Raw genomic sequence first — 19,705 nt, 5'->3', positions numbered from 1 at the left:
TCCCCATCCATCTGTCCATCCATCCACCCATCCATCCAACCATCCCTCCACCATGTTTGATGTCTCTCCATCCATCCATCCATCCATCCATCCATCCATCCATCCATCCATCCACCATGTTTGATGTCTCCCCATCCATCCATCCATCCATCCAACCATCCATCCACCATGTTTGATGTCTCCCCATCCATCCATCCATCCATCCATCCATCCATCCATCCATCCATCATCTCCAGCGCCTCCCCACCCCGTTCAGCACCTCCCGCCCCGCCCCACCCCACCCCACGCAGAGGCAGAGGCCAACCTGACTTCTTCTCCTTTATTCACCCCCCCCACCCCCCACCCCCGCGGAAGGCGCGGGGTGGAGAGGACCCAGACGAAGGTGACCCGGACCGCCGCCACCTCCTCATTTTTTACCGGGGTTCTTGGTGGCGCTACGTTGGATGAACTTCATGGGGAGACCTTCGTGGACCACCATGCAGACGTAGGTGGTCCCCCAGTTCCACTCCTCCCTCTTGACGGCCAACCGGCTGTAGAGGAAGTAGGAAGCGTCCCCCGTCTTCTCCTTGATGGGCGCCATGGTGTCGTAGGCCTCCGCCTCTAAGGTCTCCTGGTTCTTCTGCCACTCCACCGAGATGTCCTCCGGGTAGAAGCCCCGCACCAAACAGGTCAGGCTGAGGGTGGCCCGGTTGCCGCTCACCTCCTCGGCCGGGGGGGGCAGCAGGTAGACGCTGGGGGCCAAACGTTTTCCTGTCCGGGGCCAGGAGGAAGGGGAAATTGAGGGGAGGAAGTGGGGTGGGAGGGGGAGGAAGTGGGGTGGGAGGGGGGGAAATGGGGTGGGAGGGGGGGAAAATGGGGTGGGAGAGGGGGAAATGGTGTGGGAGGGGGGGAAACGGGGGGTGAAATGGGGTGGGGGGAGGAGGAAGTGGAGGGGAGGGGGAGGAAATGGGGTGGGGGAGAGAGGAAGTGGGGTGGGAGGGGGAGGAAAGGGGGTGGGAGGGGGAGGAAGTGGGGTGGGAGGGGGGAAAGTGGGGTGGGAGAGGGGGAAACGGGGGGTGAAATGGGGTGGGGGGAGGAGGAAGTGGAGGGGAGGGGGAGGAAATGGGGTGGGGGAGAGAGGAAGTGGGGTGGGAGGGGAGGAAATGGGGGGGAAAATGGTGTCAGGATGAGGAAATGGGGGAGGAAATGGGTTCCGGGTGAGGAAATGGGGTCGGAAATGGGATCGGGACGAGGAAATGGGGTCGGGGTGAGGAAATGGGGTCGGGGCGAGGAAATGGGGCAGGAAATGGGTTCCGGGTGAGGAAATGGGGGGAAAAATGGTGTCAGGATGAGGAAATGGGGAAGGAAATGGGGTCGTGGTGAGGAAATGGGGTCGGAAATGGGTTCCGGGTGAGGAAATGGGGTCGGAAATGGGGTCGGGGTGAGGAAATGGGGGAGGAAATGGGGTCCGGGTGAGGAAATGGGGGGGGAAATGGGGTCGGGGTGAGGAAATGGGGGAGGAAATGGGGTCGGGGTGAGGAAATGGGGGAGGAAATGGGGTCGGGGTGAGGAAATGGGGTCGGAAATGGGGTCAGGATGAGGAAATGGGGTCGGAAATGGGGTCGTGGTGAGGAAATGGGGTCGGAAATGGGTTCCGGGTGAGGAAATGGGGGGAAAAATGGGGTCCGGATGAGGAAATGGGGTCGGAAATGGGGTCGGGGTGAGGAAATGGGGGAGGAAATGGGGTCGGGGTGAGGAAATGGGGGGAGAAATGGGGTCCGGATGAGGAAATGGGGTCGGAAATGGGTTCCGGGCGAGGAAATGGGGGAGGAAATGGGGTCGGGGTGAGGAAATGGGGGAGGAAATGGGGTCCGGGTGAGGAAATGGGGGGGGAAATGGGGTCGGGGTGAGGAAATGGGGGAGGAAATGGGGTCGGGGTGAGGAAATGGGGGAGGAAATGGGGTCAGGATGAGGAAATGGGGTCGGAAATGGGGTCGTGGTGAGGAAATGGGGTCGGAAATGGGTTCCGGGTGAGGAAATGGGGGGAAAAATGGGGTCCGGATGAGGAAATGGGGTCGGAAATGGGGTCGGGGTGAGGAAATGGGGGAGGAAATGGGGTCGGGGTGAGGAAATGGGGGGAGAAATGGGGTCCGGATGAGGAAATGGGGTCGGAAATGGGTTCCGGGTGAGGAAATGGGGGAGGAAATGGGGTCCGGATGAGGAAATGGGGTCGGAAATGGGGTGGGGGTGAGGAAATGGGGGGGAAATATGGGGTGGGGGCAGGAAATGGGGCGCTCGGGGGAGGAAATAAGCAAGAAGCGGGGGCAAGCCGGGGGGGGGGGGGGGACGGACGGATGGCTTTTTTCGGAGGGGGGGTGGGGTGGGAGGGAGGAGAGGAAGGGGGCGGGGCGCTATGCAAATGAGGCCCCTCCCCCAAGCGTACCGGGCTTCTTGGCGCTGCTGCGGCTGATGGGGGAGGGCAGTTCGCTGTGGCGGACGGTGCAGGTGAAGGTCTCCCCACTCTCCCAGTCGCGGGTGGAGATGGGGACCTCACTGGTGGCCGTGAAGGTGCCGTTGAACTGGGCCTTGAGCTGGAGGGGGCGGGGCCGGAGGCCGCCCCCTTGCTTGCGGGTCCAGCTGACCACCAGGCCCTCGTCGCTGGGCAAACTGGTGGCCAGGCAGCGGAGTTTGGGGCTCTGGGAGACGTAGAGCTCGGAGGGGGCGGGGGGAAGGAGGAAGACGCGGATTTCGTTGGCGTCGGGGGGGGCGCCTGGGGGGAGGGGGGGGGCGGAGGTCAACCCCACGGAGATGCCACCAGCCCCAGAGCAACTTAGGGTCAACTCGAGGGGGGTGGAGACCCCCAAAGCCACGTGGGGGGAACCCCATGGAGATGCCACCACCACCCAAACCAACGTGGGGGGAACCCCCCGGAGATGCCACCATCCAAAAGAACGTGGGGGGAACCCCATGGAGATACCACCACCCCCAAAGTAACGTGGGTGAACCCCATGGAGATACCACCACCCAAACCAACGTGGGGGGAACCCCATGGAGATGCCACCATCCAAACCAACGTGGGGGGAACCCCATGGAGATGCCACCATCCAAAAGAACGTGGGGGGAACCCCATGGAGATGCCACCACCACCCAAACCAACATGGGGAGAACCCCATGGAGATACCACCACTCAAACTAACGTGGGGAGAACCCCATGGAGATGCCACCACCCCTAAATCAACGTGGGGGGAACCCCATGGAGATACCACCACTCAAACCAACGTGGGTGAACCCCATGGAGATGCCACCACCCAAACCAACGTGGGGTGAACCCCCCAGAGATGCCACCACCCAAACCAACATGGGGAGAACCCCACGGAGATGCCACCACTCAAACCAACGTGGGGAGAACCCCATGGAGATACCACCACTCAAACCAACATGGGTGAACCCCATGGAGATACCACCACCCAAACCAACGTGGGGAGGAACCCCCCGGGAGATGCCACCACCCCCCCGCCACCCCGCCCCAACTCACTCAGGCACTTGTGACCCGTGACCTCCTGCACGCTGCTGGAGGCGGGGTGGGTCACCTTGCAGGCGTAGGTCTTCTGCTGCCAGTCCTCCAAGGAGACGTTGAGGTGGGCGCTGGTGCGGAAGGTGCCCCCGGCGGCCTCGGGTTCAAGGGGGTCGGTGGGAGGGGCGGGCGAGAGGGGGAGGTCATCCACCAGCCACTCCAGCGTCACCGGGGCCGGGGAGAAGCCGGTGACCAGACAGACCAGTTGGACGGTCTCCGGGGCGCAGGAGTGGAAGAGGCCAACGGTGGGGACCTGGACCTTGGGGGAGACTGGGGGGAGGGGGGAGGGGGAGGAGAGAGGGGTGAGGTGGGGCGGAGGTGTCACCACCCCCCAGCGGAGAGCTCGGAGGAGGGGGGGGGGGGGGGGAGGGGGAGGGGGGGAGGGGGGAGGAAGGTGAAGGTCGAGGTGGACACGAGCGTTGGGGAGAAGGAAGAGGAAGGTCCCCACCACTGCCACCACCATGTCCCCACCACCATCACCACCACCACCATCATCACCACCACCATCATCACCACCACCATCATCACCACCACCACATCTCCACCACCACCATCACCACCACCATAACATCTCCACCACCACCATAACATCTCCACCACCACCATCATCACCACCACCACCACATCTCCACCATCATCACCACCATAACATCTCCACCACCACCACCACCACCACATCTCCACCACCACCACCACCACCACCACATCTCCACCACCACCATCATCACCACCACCATCACCACCATCTCCACCACCATCATCACCACCACCACCACCACATCTCCACCACCACCACCACCACCACCACATCTCCACCACCACCACCACCACCACCACATCTCCACCATCACCATCATCACCACCACCATCACCACCATCTCCACCACCATCATCACCACCACCACCACCACATCTCCTCCACCACCACCACCATCACCACCACCACCACCACCACCACCACATCTCCACCACCACCACCACCATCACCATCTCCACCACCACCACCACCATCATCACCACATCACCACCACCACCACATCTCCACCACCACCATCACATCTCCACCACCACCATCACCACATCTCCACCACCACCATCACCACCACCATCATCACCACCACCACCACCACCATTACCACCACCACCACCACATCTCCACCATCACCACCACCACCACCACATCTCCACCATCACCACCACCACCATAACATCTCCACCACCACCACATCTCCACCACCACCACCACCACCACAACATCTCCACCATCATCACCACCATCATCACCACCATCACCACCACCACATCTCCACCACCACCACCACCACCATCACCACCACCACCATAACATCTCCACCACCATCACCACCACCACCACCACCACCACCACCATGACGTCACCCCCCCTCCCCCCCCCCTCCCCCCCCCCTTACCGGGCACAGAGACGCTCTTGGTGACGCCGGAGGGGGGATGGGCCACGGTGCAGATCAGAGGGGCGGAGCCGGTGGCCGCCGGGACCTCCAATTGGCTGCTGAGGCGGGAGAGGCCGGAAGGGAGGCGGGTGGGCGGGAATGTGCGGGGGGAGGGGAGGGGGGAGGACCCCCCCCCCCACGTCACCGTCACCGGCGCCGGGAAATAACCGTCGGCCAAACAGGTCACCACCGGGGGGGAGGTGGCACAGGCCACCGAGGAGAAGACGTTGGGGGCCGTCACCTGCACTGGAGAAGGGGGGAGGGGGGGGGGGGGAGGGGGTGAGGGGGGGGGGGAGGGGCACCCAAAGGTGGGACCTCCCCCGAGGTGGTCCAAAGGGACCTCGAGGTGGCCCAAGAGGAGCCCCAAATTGGCCAAGAGGATCCCGAGGTGGCCCAAGAGGACCTCAAGGTGGCCCAAGAGCACCTCAAGGTGGCCCAAGGGGACCCCAAGGTGGCCAAGGGGACCTCAAGGTGGCCCAAGAGCACCTCAAGGTGGCCAAGGGGACCCCGAGGGGAGCCCAAGGTGGTCAAGAGGACCCCGAGGTGGCCCAAGAGGAGCCCCAAATTGGCCAAGAGGATCCCGAGGTGGCCAAGAGGACTTCAAAGTGGCCAAGAGGACCCCAAGGTGGCCCAAGGTGGCCTTAGGGCACCCGAAGGGCACCTCAAGGTGGCCCAAGAGGACCCCAAGGGGAGCCCAAGGTGGCCAAGAGGATCCCGAGGTGGCCCAAGGAGACCTCAAGGTGGCCAAGAGGACTTCAAGGTGCCCCAAGAGCACCTCAAGGTGGTCAAGGGGACCCCAAGGTGGCCAAGAGGACCCCAAGGTGGCCCAAGGTGGCCAAGAGGATCCCGAGGTGGCCCAAGGGGACCTCAAGGTGGCCCAAGAGCTCCTCAAGGTGGCCAAGGGGACCCCAAGGTGGCCCAAGGTGGCCTTAGGGCACTCTAAGAACACCTCAAGGTGGCCCAAGAGGACCTCAAGGTGGCCCAAGAGCACCTCAAGGTGGCCAAGGGGACCCCAAGGTGGCCCAAGGTGGCCTTAGGGCACTCTAAGAACACCTCAAGGTGGCCCAAGAGGACCCCAAGGGGAGCCCAAGGTGGCCAAGAGGATCCCGAGGTGGCCCAAGGAGACCTCAAGGTGGCCAAGAGGACTTCAAGGTGCCCCAAGAGCACCTCAAGGTGGTCAAGGGGACCCCAAGGTGGCCCAAGGTGGCCAAGAGGATCCCGAGGTGGCCCAAGGGGACCTCAAGGTGGCCCAAGAGCTCCTCAAGGTGGCCCAAGAGGACCTCAATGGGAGCCCAAGGTGGTCAAGAGGACCCCGAGGTGGCCCAAGAGGACCCCAAATTGGCCAAGAGGATCCCGAGGTGGCCCAAGGGGACCTCAAGGTGGCCAAGAGGACTCCAAGGTGGCCCAAGAGCACCCGAAGGGCACCTCAAGGTGGCCCAAGAGGACCCCAAGGGGAGCTCAAGGTGGTCAAGAGGACCCCAAGGTGGCCAAGGGGACCCCAAGGTGGCCAAGAGGACCCCAAGGTGGCCCAAGGTGGCCTTAGGGCACTCTAAGAACACCTCAAGGTGGCCCAAGAGGACCCCAAGGGGAGCCCAAGGTGGCCCAAGAGGACCCCGAGGTGGCCAAGGGGACCTCATGGTGGCCCAAGGGGACACCAAGGTGGCCTCAGGGCACCCGAAGGGCACCTCAAGGTGGCCCAGGAGGACCCCAAGGGGACCCCAAGGTGGCCAAGGGGACCTCAAGGTGGTCAAAAGGACCCCAAGGTGGTCCAAGGGGACACCGAGGTGGCCCAAGGGGACCCCATACTACAGCTTAGCTCCCCCTGCCCCATAGAATCCCTTGCCCCATAGGAACCCTGCCCCATAGGGATCCTCCTGCCCCATAGAGAGCCCCTGCCCCATAGGAACCCCCTGCTCCTGCCTTGCTACCCCCTGCCCCATAGGATCCCCTGCCCCATAGGGACCCCTACCCCATAGGGACCCTATACTACAGCTCAGCTGCCCCTGCCCCATAGGATTCCCTGCCCCATAGAATCCCCTGCCCCATAGGGACCCTATACTACAGCTTAGCTCCCCCTGCCCCATAGAATCCCCTGCCCCATAGGAACCCTGCCCCATAGAATCCCCTGCCCCATAGGGACCTTATACTACAGCTTAGCTCACCCTGCCCCATAGAATCCCCTGCCCCATAGGAACCCTGCCCCATAGAATCCCCTGCCCCATAGGGACCTTATACTACAGCTTAGCTCACCCTGCCCCATAGAATCCCCTGCCCCATAGGGACCCTGCCCCATAGGGACCCCATACCACAGCTCAGCTGCCCCTGCCCCATAGAATCCCCTGCCCCATAGGAACCCTGCCCCATAGAATCCCCTGCCCCATAGGGACCCTATACCACAGCTCAGCTGCCCCTGCCCCATAGGATTCCCTGCCCCATAGAATCCCCTGCCCCATAGGGACCTTATACTACAGCTTAGCTCCCCCTGCCCCATAGCTGGCTCTGCCCCATAGGGACCCTATACCACAGCTCAGCTGCCTCTGCCCTATAGGATCCCCTGCCCCATAGTGTCCCCTGCCCCATAGGAACCCTGCCCCATAGGGATCCCTGCACTACAGCTCAGCTGCCCCGGCCCCATAGAATCCCCTGCCCCATAGGGACCCTATGCTACAGCTTAGCTCACCCTGCCCCATAGGATCCCCTGCCCCATAGGAACCCTGCCCCATAGGGATCCCTGCCCCATAGGGACCCCATACCACAGCTCAGCTGCTCCTGCCCCATAGGAAGCCCTGCCCCATAGGTGGCCCTGCCCCATAGGGTCCCCTGCCCCATAGGATCCCCTGCCCCATAGGGACCCCCTGCTCCAGCCTTGCTATCCCCTGCCCCATAGAATCCCCTGCCCCATAGGGACCCTATACTATAGCTTAGCTCCCCCTGCCCCATAGGGACCCCTGCCCCATAGGATCCCCTGCCCCATAGGGACCCCTGCCCCATAGGACCCCCTGCCCCATAGGGACCCCCTGCTCCAGCCTTGCTACTTCCTTCCCTATAGGGCCCCCTGCCCCATAGAATCCCCTGCCCCATAGGATCCCCTGCCCCATAGGGACCCCCTGCCCCATAGGGACTCAATATTCCACCTCTGCCCCATAGGAGCCCTCTGCCCCATAGAAGCCCTCTGCCCCATAGGGACCCCCTGCCCCATAGAGACCCTCCTGCCCCATAGGGACTCAATATTCCACCTCTGCCCCATAGGAGCCCTCTGCCCCATAGAAGCCCTCTGCCCCATAGGGACCTCCCCTGCCCCATAGAGACCCCCCTGCCCCATAGGGACTCAATATTCCACCTCTGCCCCATAGGAGCCCTCTGCCCCATAGAAGCCCTCTGCCCCATAGGGACCCCTCCTGCCCCATAGGAACCCATCCCCCCCCCCTCCCCCCGCCCCACACCTCCCAGCCCCATAGCAAAGGGGCCCGACCCTACCTGCGGCGATGCAGCTCTGCCCCACGGCGCCCCTTCTCCTGCCCCATAGCCGCGGCGCGGAGCTCTCGCTCTTCTGCCCCACGGCGACTCGGGAGATGATGCAACGGGGGCCCCTCCCCTCCCCCCCCCACCCCTCCCCCCACCCCCAACTTCCCCTTTCCCACACTGTGGGGCCCCAGTGCCCCATAGCGCCCCATAGCACCCCATAGCGCCTCATAGGGCCCCATAGCACACAGCGTCCCATAGCGACCCATAGTGCCCCATAGCGCCCCACAGAATCCCATTGTGCCCCATAGCGCCCCATAGAGCCCCATAGAGCCCCACTCTGCCCCATAGAGCCCCATAGTGCCCCATAGCGCCCCATAGAACCCCATAGAGTCCCATAGCGCCCCATAGAGCCCCATAGACCCCCATAGAGTCCCATAGACCCCCCTCTGCCCCATAGAGCCCCATAGCGCCCTATAGCAACCCACGCTGCCCCATAGAGCCCCATAGCGCCCTATAGCGCCCCATAGAACCCCACTCTGCCCCATAGACCCCCATAGAGCCCCATAGAGACCCATAGACCCCCATAGCGCCCCATAGCGCCCCATAGACCCCCCTCTGCCCCATAGAGCCCCACAGCGCCCCATAGAGACCCATAGACCCCCATAGCGCCCCATAGCGCCCCATAGACCCCCCTCTGCCCCATAGAGCCCCATAGCGACCCATAGAGACCCATAGACCCCCATAGCGCCCCATAGAGCCCTACTCTGCCCCATAGAGCCCCATAGCGCCCCACAGACCCCCATAGACCCCCATAGCGCCCCATAGAGCCCCATAGAGCCCCATAGCGCCCTATAGCGCCCCATAGAACCCCACTCTGCCCCATAGACCCCCATAGAGCCCCATAGAGCCCCATAGACCCCCATAGACCCCCATAGCGCCCCATAGACCCCCCTCTGCCCCATAGAGCCCCACAGCGCCCCATAGAGACCCATAGAGCCCCATAGAGCCCCATAGCGCCCCATAGAGACCCATAGACCCCCATAGCGCCCCATAGAACCCCATAGCGCCCCATAGAGCCCTACTCTGCCCCATAGAGCCCCATAGCGCCCCATAGTGCCCCATAGCGCCCCATAGAGCCCCATAGAGCCCCATAGAGCCCCACTCTGCCCCATAGAGCCCCATAGCGCCCCATAGAGACCCATAGCGCCCCATAGAGCCCTACTCTGCCCCATAGAGCCCCATAGCGCCCCATAGCGCCCCATAGACCCCCATAGTGCCCCATAGCGCCCCATAGACCCCCCCTCTGCCCCATAGCGCCCCATAGGGCCCCACTCCGCCCCACAGCGCCCCACGGCAGAAGACAGACGGAGGCCCTGTGGGGCGGAGGGGGGGGGGGGGGCGACCGGGGTGGTGGTTGGGGACCCTTATTTTGGGGTGAAAAAGGGCTTTTTTTTTTTGGGGGGGGGGGGGGGGCGGTTGTGGGGCAGAGGGCGGTTGTGGGGCAGAGGGCGGTTGTGGGGCAGCCCTAGAGGGGCTCCCGGCGCCCCCCGAGTCGCTTGAGGTGGAGGACGGTGGAGAGGACCCACTTGACCTGCGGTGGGACAGCGGTGGGGGGGGGGGCTGTGACCTCCTCCCCTGCCCCATAGCGCGCCCCATAGCGCGCCCCATAGCGCGCCCCACACGTCGGTCCCCATCCCCCCCCCCCCAAAGCCCACCTTGAAGAAGGTGACGGTGGCGCTGTAGCAGACGCTGAGGAGGAAGAGGAGGAGGAAGAGGAGGAGGAGGGGCAGCTGAAGCCCCGCCCCCTCCTGGGGGTCACCGCAGAGCCCCTCCGAGAGGTCCAATCCTGAGCCGGGAGAGAAGAAGGGGGGCGGGGGCGGGGGGTCAGGGGGACGACGGGGTCACCTCCAGCGCCGGAGAGCCCCTTCGGCCCCACCCGTGGGCTCCATCCCACCTCCTGCCCGCCCGTCCCACCACCTCCCCATCTCTGGAGGCTTCGCCCGACCTTCTCCCCACCGGTCCCCCCGTCCGTCCGTCCGCCCCACCGTCCACCCATCCATCCATCCACCTCCGTAGACTCCATCCCACCTCCCATCCGTCCATCCGTCCAACCACCTCTCCATCTCTGGAGGCTTCGCCCGACCTTCTCCCCACCGGTCCCACCGTCCGTCCGTCCGTCCCACCGTCCACCCATCCATCCATCCACCTCCGTAGACTCCATCCCACCTCCCATCCGTTCATCTGTCCATCCATCCATCCAACCACCTCTCCATCTCTGGAGGCTTCACCCGACCTTCTCCCCACCGGTCCCACCGTCCGTCCGTCCATCCCACCACCTCTCCATCCATCCCTCCAGCTCCGTAGACTCCATCCCACCTCCCATCCATCCCACCATCCTTCTCTCCCTCCATCCATCCATCCATCTCTGTAGGCTTCACCCGACCTTCTCTCCAGCCACCCCACCCGATTGTCCATCCTTCCACCCATCCACCCATCCATCCGTCCACCTCTGTAGACTCCATCCCACCTTCCATCCATCCATCCATCCATCCATCCATCCATCCCACCATCCATCCATCCATCCATCTCTGTAGGCTTCACCCGACCTTCTCTCCATCCATCCCACCCGATTGTCCATCCGTCCACCCATCTCTCCATCCATCCGTCCACCTCTGTAGACTCCATCCCACCTTCTCTCCATCCCACCATCCATCCAACCGTGTCTCCATCTCTGTAGGCTTCACCCAACCTTCTCCCCATCCATCCCACCATCCAGCTCTCCATCCCACCATCTGTCCATCCATCCGGCCGTGCCTGTAGACTCCAACCAACCTTCTCTCCATCCGTCCCACCACCCATCTCTCCATCCATCCCACCATCCATCCGTCCATCCACCTCTGTAGACTCCAACCAACCTTCTCTCCACCCGTCCCACCACCAGTAACCCCCACCCGCTGCCTTTGACCTCCGAAAGCCCCTCCCAGGGCCGGAGGACACCTCTGACCACACCCAACCCCCTGAAGAAGAGGCCACCATGGAGCCCATGGAAGGCTTGGGTCCTCAAAGCCTGAGGAGATGTCCCTCAAACCCTGAGGAGATGGTCCTCAAAGCCTGAGGAGATGTCCCTCAAAGAGTGAGGAGATGGTCCTCAAACCCTGAGGAGATGGTCCTCAAACCCTGAGGAGATGGTCCTCAAACCCTGAGGAGATGGTCCTCAAACCCTGAGGAGATGTCCCTCAAAGCCTGAGGAGATGTCCCTCAAAGAGTGAGGAGATGGTCCTCAAAGCCTGAGATGTCCCTCAAACCCTGAGATGCTCCTCAAACCCTGAGGAGATGGTCCTCAAAGCCTGAGGAGATGTCCCTCAAAGAGTGAGATGCTCCTCAAACCCTGAGGAGATGTCCCTCAAAGCCTGAGGAGATGGTCCTCAAAGCCTGAGGAGATGGTCCTCAAAGCCTGAGGAGATGTCCCTCAAACCCTGAGGAGATGTCCCTCAAACCCTGAGGAGATGTCCCTCAACCCCTGGGGAGATGCTCCTCGAGGTGGACCCATGGCTGGCCGGCTGGAGAAGACCCCGGTGAGGCTTCTCTCGCCCTGAGCTCACCATGGACTTTTTTTGGGGTGGGTGGGGGGTGGGGGTGGAGGTGGAGGTGGACCACCTCCAACCTTCTTCCTTGGTGGCCCCACCTTCTCCCCACCTCCTGCTGGTGTCCCCCCGTCCCCTTCCCACCCCCTCAAGGTCCCAAGAGACCACGCGGTGGAGACCCGGAGCTGCTGCGGAGACCGCGCCCGGTTGGCTTTTATTGAAGCTCCAAAATTGGGGATTGGGAGGGGGGGGCCCCAGAGGTCTTCTACAAAGCGGTGGGCCGGGTTGGAGATGTCTCCTCCTCCCTCCTCCCCTTTAATTACCGGGGTTCTTCTGGATCTGACGTTGGGTGAACTTCATGGGCAACCCTTCGTGGACCACCATGCAGGTGTAGATGTCTCCTCCCGACCAGTGGACCTTGAGGACCGTCATCTTGCTGTAGATGAAGAAGGTGGCGGCGGTGGGACCTTCTCTGAGGGGCGGAGTGGTGACGTAGTCCTCCTCTGGGACCTTCTGGTGGTTTTTCAACCATTGGACCTCCACGTTCTCCGGTTGGAAAGCCCGAACCAAACAAGTCAGGGTCACCTCCTGGTGGGTCAACTCCTCGGGGTGGGGTGGGAGGACGAAGATGAGCGGGGAGGTGACCTTGCCTAGAAGAAACCAAAGGCTTTGACCATAACTGGTGGTGGTGGACCTCCACGGAGATGGGTTTGACCAGAAATGGTGGTTTTGGACCTCCATGGAGATGTCTTTGACAATAAATGGTGGTGGTGGACCTCCATGGAGGTGTGTTTGACCATAAATGGTGGTGGTGGACCTCCACGGAGGTGTGTTTGACCATAAATGATGGTTTTAGACCTCCATGGAGATGTCTTTGACCATAAATGGTGGTGGTGGACCTCCATGGAGGTGTGTTTGACCAGAAATGGTGGTGATGGACCTCCATGGAGATGTGTTTGACCAGAAATGGTGGTGGTGGATCTCCACGGAGATGTGTTTGACCATAAATGATGGTGGTGGACCTCCAGGGAGGTGGGTTTGGAGGAGAAGACAACTCACCGGAACGTCTGGAGATGCTCTTGTTGAGGGGCACCTGGAGGTCCGCGTGCTTCACCGTACAGGTGAACCTTTCTCCACCTTCCCAGTCTTGGGTGGAGATGCTCAAGGTACTGGTGGCCGTGAAGGTCCCGTTGAACTGCTCCCGGAGGTCCAAGAAGTCCGGGTGGAGGACTCCCGGTTTCTCCTTGACCCAGGAGAGTTGGAAGCCGGAGTCGCTGGGCAGGTTGGTGGCCAAACAGCGGACCTTGGGGTGACGGGTGACGTAGAGGTCGGCCACCGCCGGCGGGAGGACGTAGAGACGGATGTCTTTGACGTTGGGGTTCTCCAGATCTGGGGGGGGGAGAGGGAGGAGGTGACCTTCTCCAGTGGTGACACCACCACGGCCGTGAGACCTTCTGCAGTGACACCACCACGGCCGTGAGACCTTCTGCAGTGCCACCACCATGGCCATGAGACCTTCTCCAGTGGTGACACCACCATGGCCACGAGACCTTCTCCAGTGGTGACACCACCATGACCACATGACCTTCTCCAGTGCCACCACCACGGCCATGAGACCTTCTCCAGTGGTGACACCACCACGGCCGTGAGACCTTCTCCACTGGTGGGACCCATGGTGGTCGTGAGACCTTCTCCAGTGGTGACACCACCGTGGTCCTGTGACCTTCTCCAGTGCCACCACCATGGCCATGAGACCTTCTCCAGTGGTGACACCACCATGACCACATGACCTTCTCCAGTGCCACCACCATGGCCATGAGACCTTCTCCAGTGGTGACACCACCATGACCACATGACCTTCTCCAGTGCCACCACCACGGCCACGAGACCTTCTCCAGTGGTGACACCACCATGACCACATGACCTTCTCCAGTGCCACCACCATGACCACACAACCTTCTCCAGTGCCACCACCATGACCACACAACCTTCTCCAGTGCCATCACCATGACCACGTGACCTTCTCCAGTGCCACCACTATGGTCCTACCACCTTCTCCCCTGGTGCCACCACTGTACCTACGTGACCTTCTCCAGTGCCACCACCATGACCACGTGACCTCCTTCACTGGTGGGACCCTTCATGCTCCTGTGACCTTCTCCAGTGCCACCACTATGGTCCTACCACCTTCTCCAGTGCCATCACCATGACCATGTGACCTTCTCCAGTGCCACCACTATGGTCCTACCACCTTCTCCAGTGCCACCACCATGACCACGTGACCTCCTTCACTGGTGGGACCCTTCACGCTCCTGTGACCTTCTCCAGTGCCACCACTATGGTCCTACCACCTTCTCCAGTGCCATCACCATGACCACGTGACCTTCTCCAGTGCCACCACCAAGACCACCTGACCTTCTCCAACTCCACCACCATGACCACCTGACCTTCTCCAACTCCACCACCGTGACCAAGACCCCTCCTCCTCCCCACCCCTCCCCCTCCCTGTCCCCGTCCCCGCGTCCTCACCCGGGCAGAAGCGGGCGTGGCCCTGGGTGACGCTGCCGGTGGCCGCGTGTTTGACCTGACAGGTGAAGGTCCTCCCGGCCGCCCACTGGTGGTGGCTGACGTTGGTGCGACCGGTGACCGCGTAGGTGGTGGCCCCTTCTTCCGGCCGCGGCGGCGACTGCCAGAGCGGGAGGTCACCGGGAACGCCGTCCACCAACCACTCCATCTCCACGGGGGGCGGGGCGAAGCCGGAAACGAGGCAGAGAAGCTCCACCCCTTCCTCCAGGCTGGAGGGGTTGCAGGAGGTCGAGGAGAGGACCCGCACCTCCGGAGGAACCGCCTGCCCCCCAACTTCGCAGGCTGTGGGGCGGAAAGAGGGGCGGGGGGGGAAGAGGTTATGGGGGCAGAAGACCTTCTGTGGTCCAACTGGGTCTGGAGAACATCTCAACCCATGGCAGGAGCTATGGGGCCAGGAGAGGACCTCGAACGAGTTATGGGGTCAGGAGGAGCCCTTCCGTGGTCCAACGGGTCTGGAGGACCTCCCGCCCCACTGCAGGAGCTATGGGGCTGGAGGACCTTCCATAGTCTAACGGGTCTGGAGAACATCCCAACCCATGGCAGGAGCTATGGGGCCAGGAGAGGACCTCGAACGAGTTATGGGGTGAGGAGGAGCCCTTCCGTGGTCCAACGGGTCTGGAGGACCTCCCGCCCCACTGCAGGAGCTATGGGGCTGGAGGACCTTCCATAGTCTAACGGGTCTGGAGAACATCTCAACCCACTGCAGGAGCTATGGGGCCAAGAGAGGACCTCGAACGAGTTATGGGGTCAGGAGGAGCCCTTCCGTGGTCCAACGGGTCTGGAGGACCTCCCGCCCCACTGCAGGAGCTATGGGGCTGGAGGACCTTCCATAGTCTAACGGGTCTGGAGAACATCTCAACCCATGGCAGGAGCTATGGGGCCAGGAGAGGACCTCGAACGAGTTATGGGGTGAGGAGGAGCCCTTCCGTGGTCCAACGGGTCTGGAGGACCTCCCGCCCCACTGCAGGAGCTATGGGGCTGGAGGACCTTCCATAGTCCAACGGGTCTGGAGAACATCCCAACCCACTGCAGGAGCTATGGGGCCAGGAGAGGACCTCGAACGAGTTATGGGGTGAGGAGGAGCCCTTCCATGGTCCAACGGGTCTGGAGGACCTCCTGCCCCACTGCAGGAGCTATGGGGCTGGAGGACCTTCCATAGTCCAACGGGTCTGGAGAACATCCCAACCCATGGCAGGAGCTATGGGGCCAGGAGAGGACCTCGAACGAGTTATGGGGTGAGGAGGAGCCCTTCCGTGGTCCGACGGGTCTGGAGGACCTCCCGCCCCACTGCAGGAGCTATGGGGCTGGAGGACCTTCCATAGTCCAACGGGTCTGGAGAACATCTCAACCCATGGCAGGAGCTATGGGGCCAGGAGAGGACCTCGAACGAGTTATGGGGTGAGGAGGAGCCCTTCCGTGGTCCAACGGGTCTGGAGGACCTCCCGCCCCACTGCAGGAGCTATGGGGCTGGAGGACCTTCCATAGTCTAACGGGTCTGGAGAACATCCCAACCCATGGCAGGAGCTATGGGGCCAGGAGAGGACCTCGAACGAGTTATGGGGTCAGGAGGAGCCCTTCCGTGGTCCGACGGGTCTGGAGGACCTCCCGCCCCACCCCCCCCCAAGCCCCGCCCCTCTGACCTTTGACCTCCTTGGTGATGACGGTGTTGGTGGGGCTGTGGGGGACGCTGCAGGTGTAGGTCCGGCCTTGGGCGCCGTGGGGCAGGCGGAGGGCGCTGGTCAGGCGGAGGAGGCCGGTGGCGAGGTGGAGGGCCGGGGGGAAGGCGATGACATCATCGGTGACATCAGCGGCGCCCAGGCCCCAGGTGATGGGTTGGGGGAGGGGTCCGCTCAGCCAACAGGCCACCGTCCCCGGGTCGGTGGTGGCCGCCCCACAGCAGGAGGTCAGAGGGAAGAGGGCGGGAGAAGAGGAGGCGGCTGTGGGGCGGGAAGATGTGGGGCGGTGAATGGGGGGGGGGGGGGGGAGGGAGGGGGGTTGTGGGGCAGAAGGTCTCCTGCCCCATAGGGGGGTGGTGGTGGTGGGAGAAGGGAGGAGATACCGTCGGAGGTCCTTCTGCAGCCCCACGGCGGCGCGGGACCCATAGATAGAGCCGGACCCATAGATCGAGCCGGACCCACGGATGTCCCTGACCCACATCTATCCCTGACCCACAGATAGAGCCGGACCCACAGCGGTTCCTGACCCACAGATGTCCCTGACCCACAGATAGAGCCGGACCCACAGCGGTTCCTGACCCACAGATGTCCCTGACCCACAGATAGAGCCGGACCCACAGCGGTTCCTGACCCACAGAGGTCCCTGACCCATAGATAGACCCACAGAGGTCCCTGACCCACATTTGTCCCGGACCCACAGCGGTTCCTGACCCACAGAGGTCCCTGACCCACACATATCCCTGACCCATGGTGGTCCCTGACCCATAGATCGAGCCGGACCCACAGATGTCCCTGACCCACATCTATCCCTGACCCACAGATAGACCCGGACCCACAGCGGTTCCTGACCCACATCTGTCCCAGACCCACAGATAGATCCAGACCCACATCTGCCCCAGACCCACATCGCCTCCTGACCCACAGATGTCCCAGACCCACAGATAGACCCACACATATCCCTGCCCCACATCTGTTCCTGACCCACACGTATCCCTGCCCCATGGTGGTCCCAGACCCACAGAGGTCCCAGACCCACAGCCACCCCTGCCCCACGGCTGTCCCTGCCCCACGGCTAGCTCCAGCCCCACAGATAGACCCACACATACCCCCGACCCACAGCTCTCCCTGCCCCACAGCTGTGCCCCATAGCTCTCCCTGCCCCATAGCTCTCCCTGCCCCACAGCTTTTCCCTGCCCCACAGCTACCTGGGACCCACAGCTCTCCCTGCCCCATAGCTCTCCCTGCCCCACAGCTGTGACCCACAGCTCTCCATGCCCCACAGCTTTTCCCTGACCCACAGCTACCTGGGACCCACAACTACCTGGGACCCACAGCTGTGCCCCACAGCTCTCCCTGCCCCATAGCTTCCCCTGCCCCACAGCTACTTGGGACCCACAGCTCTGCCCCATAGCTCTCCCTGCCCCACAGCTCTCCCTGCCCCATAGCTTTTCCCTGCCCCACAGCTAGCTGGGACCCACAGCTCTCCCTGCCCCACAGCTCTGCCTGCCCCATAGCTCTCCCTGCCCCATAGCTTTTCCCTGCCCCACAGCTGTGCCCCACAGCTCTCCCTGCCCCATAGCTCTCCCTGCCCCACAGCTGTGCCCCATAGCTCTCCCTGCCCCATAGCTTCCCCTGCCCCACAGCTCTCCCTGCCCCACAGCTACCTGGGACCCACAGCTACCTGGGACCCACAGCTGGGACCCACAGCTCTCCCTGCCCCATAGCTTCCCCTGCCCCACAGCTACCTGGGACCCACAGCTCTGCCCCATAGCTCTCCCTGCCCCATAGCTCTCCCTGCCCCATAGCTTTTCCCTGCCCCACAGCTAGCTGTGACCCACAGCTCTCCCTGCCCCACAGCTCTCCCTGCCCCACAGCTCTCCCTGCCCCACAGCTTCCCCTGCCCCACAGCTCTCCCTGCCCCACAGCTCTCCCTGCCCCACAGCTGTGCCCCATAGCTCTCCCTGCCCCATAGCTTTTCCCTGCCCCACAGCTAGCTGGGACCAACAGCTCTCCCTGCCCCACAGCTGTGCCCCACAGCTCTCCCTGCCCCACAGCTCTCCCTGCCCCACAGCTACCTGGGACCCACAGCTCTGCCCCACAGCTCTCCCTGCCCCATAGCTCTCCCTGCCCCATAGCTCTCCCTGCCCCACACCTTTCCCTGCCCCACAGCTCCCCTCAGCCCCACAGGTCCTCCCCCCCCCCCCCCCCCCCCCACTTTTGGGCTCAATTCTAGAGGTTTTGGGTCACTCTCGGTTTGGGGCCAAACCGGGCGATTTTGGGGCCAAACCGACAGATTTCGGGGCCATCCCGGACCCTCTCCACCCCCCGACGGCGTTTTGGGTTCAATTACGGAGGTTTGGGGGCCCTCGGGGCTATTTTGGGGGCGTAATACCTATTTTTGGGTCCATCCCGGAGGTTTTGGGGCCAAATCTCGGCTTTTCGGAGCCTCTGGAGCTTTCCCGGAATTTTGGGTCCGTAATGAGCATTTTTGGGTCCATAATGCACATTTTTGGGTCCATGTGGAGTTTTGGGTCCATAATGAGCAGTTTTGGGTCCAGAATGGAGATTTTTGGGTCCATGTGGAGTTTTGGGTCCAGAATGAGGATTTTGGGGGTCCAGAAAAGGCTTTTTTGGGTCCAGAATTGAGAGTTTTGGGTCCCTACGGAGATTTTTGGGTCCGTAATGAGGATTTTTGGGTCCGTGGAGTTTTGGGTCCATAATGAGCAGTTTTGGGTCCAGAATGGAGATTTTTGGGTCCATGTGGAGTTTTGGGTCCATAATGAGGAGTTTTGGGTCCATATGGCGATTTTGGGGTCCAGAATGGAGATTTTGGGGTCCGTGTTGGAGTTTTGGGTCCATAATGAGGATTTTGGGGGTCCAGAAAAGGCTTTTTTGGGTCCAGAATTGAGAGTTTTGGGTCCATACGGAGATTTTTGGGTCCATAATGAGGATTTTTGGCTCCAGAATGAGGATTTTTGGGTCCAGAATGGAGTTTTGGGTCCAGAATGAGGAGTTTTGGGTCCAGAATGAGGATTTTTGGGTCCAGAATTGACATTTTGGGGGTCCACAGCGAAGTTCCAGATCCGCAACGACGATTTTCGGGTCCAGAAAAGGCATTTTTTTGGCTCCGTAATGGCGATTTTGGGGTCGGCGTTGGAGTTTTGGGTCCAGAATTGAGATTTTTTTGGGGGGGGGAGGGTTCAAAAATGACCATTTTTGGCTCCGCAACGAAGTTCCAGATCCGTAACGACGATTTTTGGGGCCGGAAAAGGCGGTTTTGGGGCTTTTGGGCTCTCGATCTTCAGCCCCGACGGGAAAAAAAAAAAATTAAGAAATGGGCCAAACCCCAGAAATCACGAGAAATTGACCCAA

At 62.1% G+C, this 19,705-nt stretch overlaps 2 gene segments (V, D, J or C); both read right to left on the bottom strand.

Moving 5' to 3' along the window:
- Positions 1-310: 310 nt before the first annotated feature.
- LOC309685588 (Ig gamma-1 chain C region-like) overlaps positions 311-19,705 on the bottom strand; it is a 72,022-nt gene continuing 52,627 nt past the window's right edge. Inside the window, exons 3-6 of the C gene segment in view lie at positions 4,984-5,268; positions 3,515-3,823; positions 2,423-2,749; positions 311-750 (exon numbers count right to left, since the gene is read on the bottom strand).
- LOC309685589 (Ig mu chain C region-like) lies at positions 12,177-16,420 on the bottom strand. The segment is given in 4 exons: positions 16,298-16,420; positions 14,601-14,939; positions 13,131-13,460; positions 12,177-12,721 (listed from the first exon to the last, which is right to left on the bottom strand).

Source organism: Vanellus vanellus (assembly GCF_965231255.1).
Source record: "Vanellus vanellus genome assembly, contig: HAP1_SCAFFOLD_672, whole genome shotgun sequence".
Lineage (NCBI taxonomy): Eukaryota > Metazoa > Chordata > Aves > Charadriiformes > Charadriidae > Vanellus > Vanellus vanellus.
This window is presented reverse-complemented; position numbering and strand designations above follow the sequence as displayed.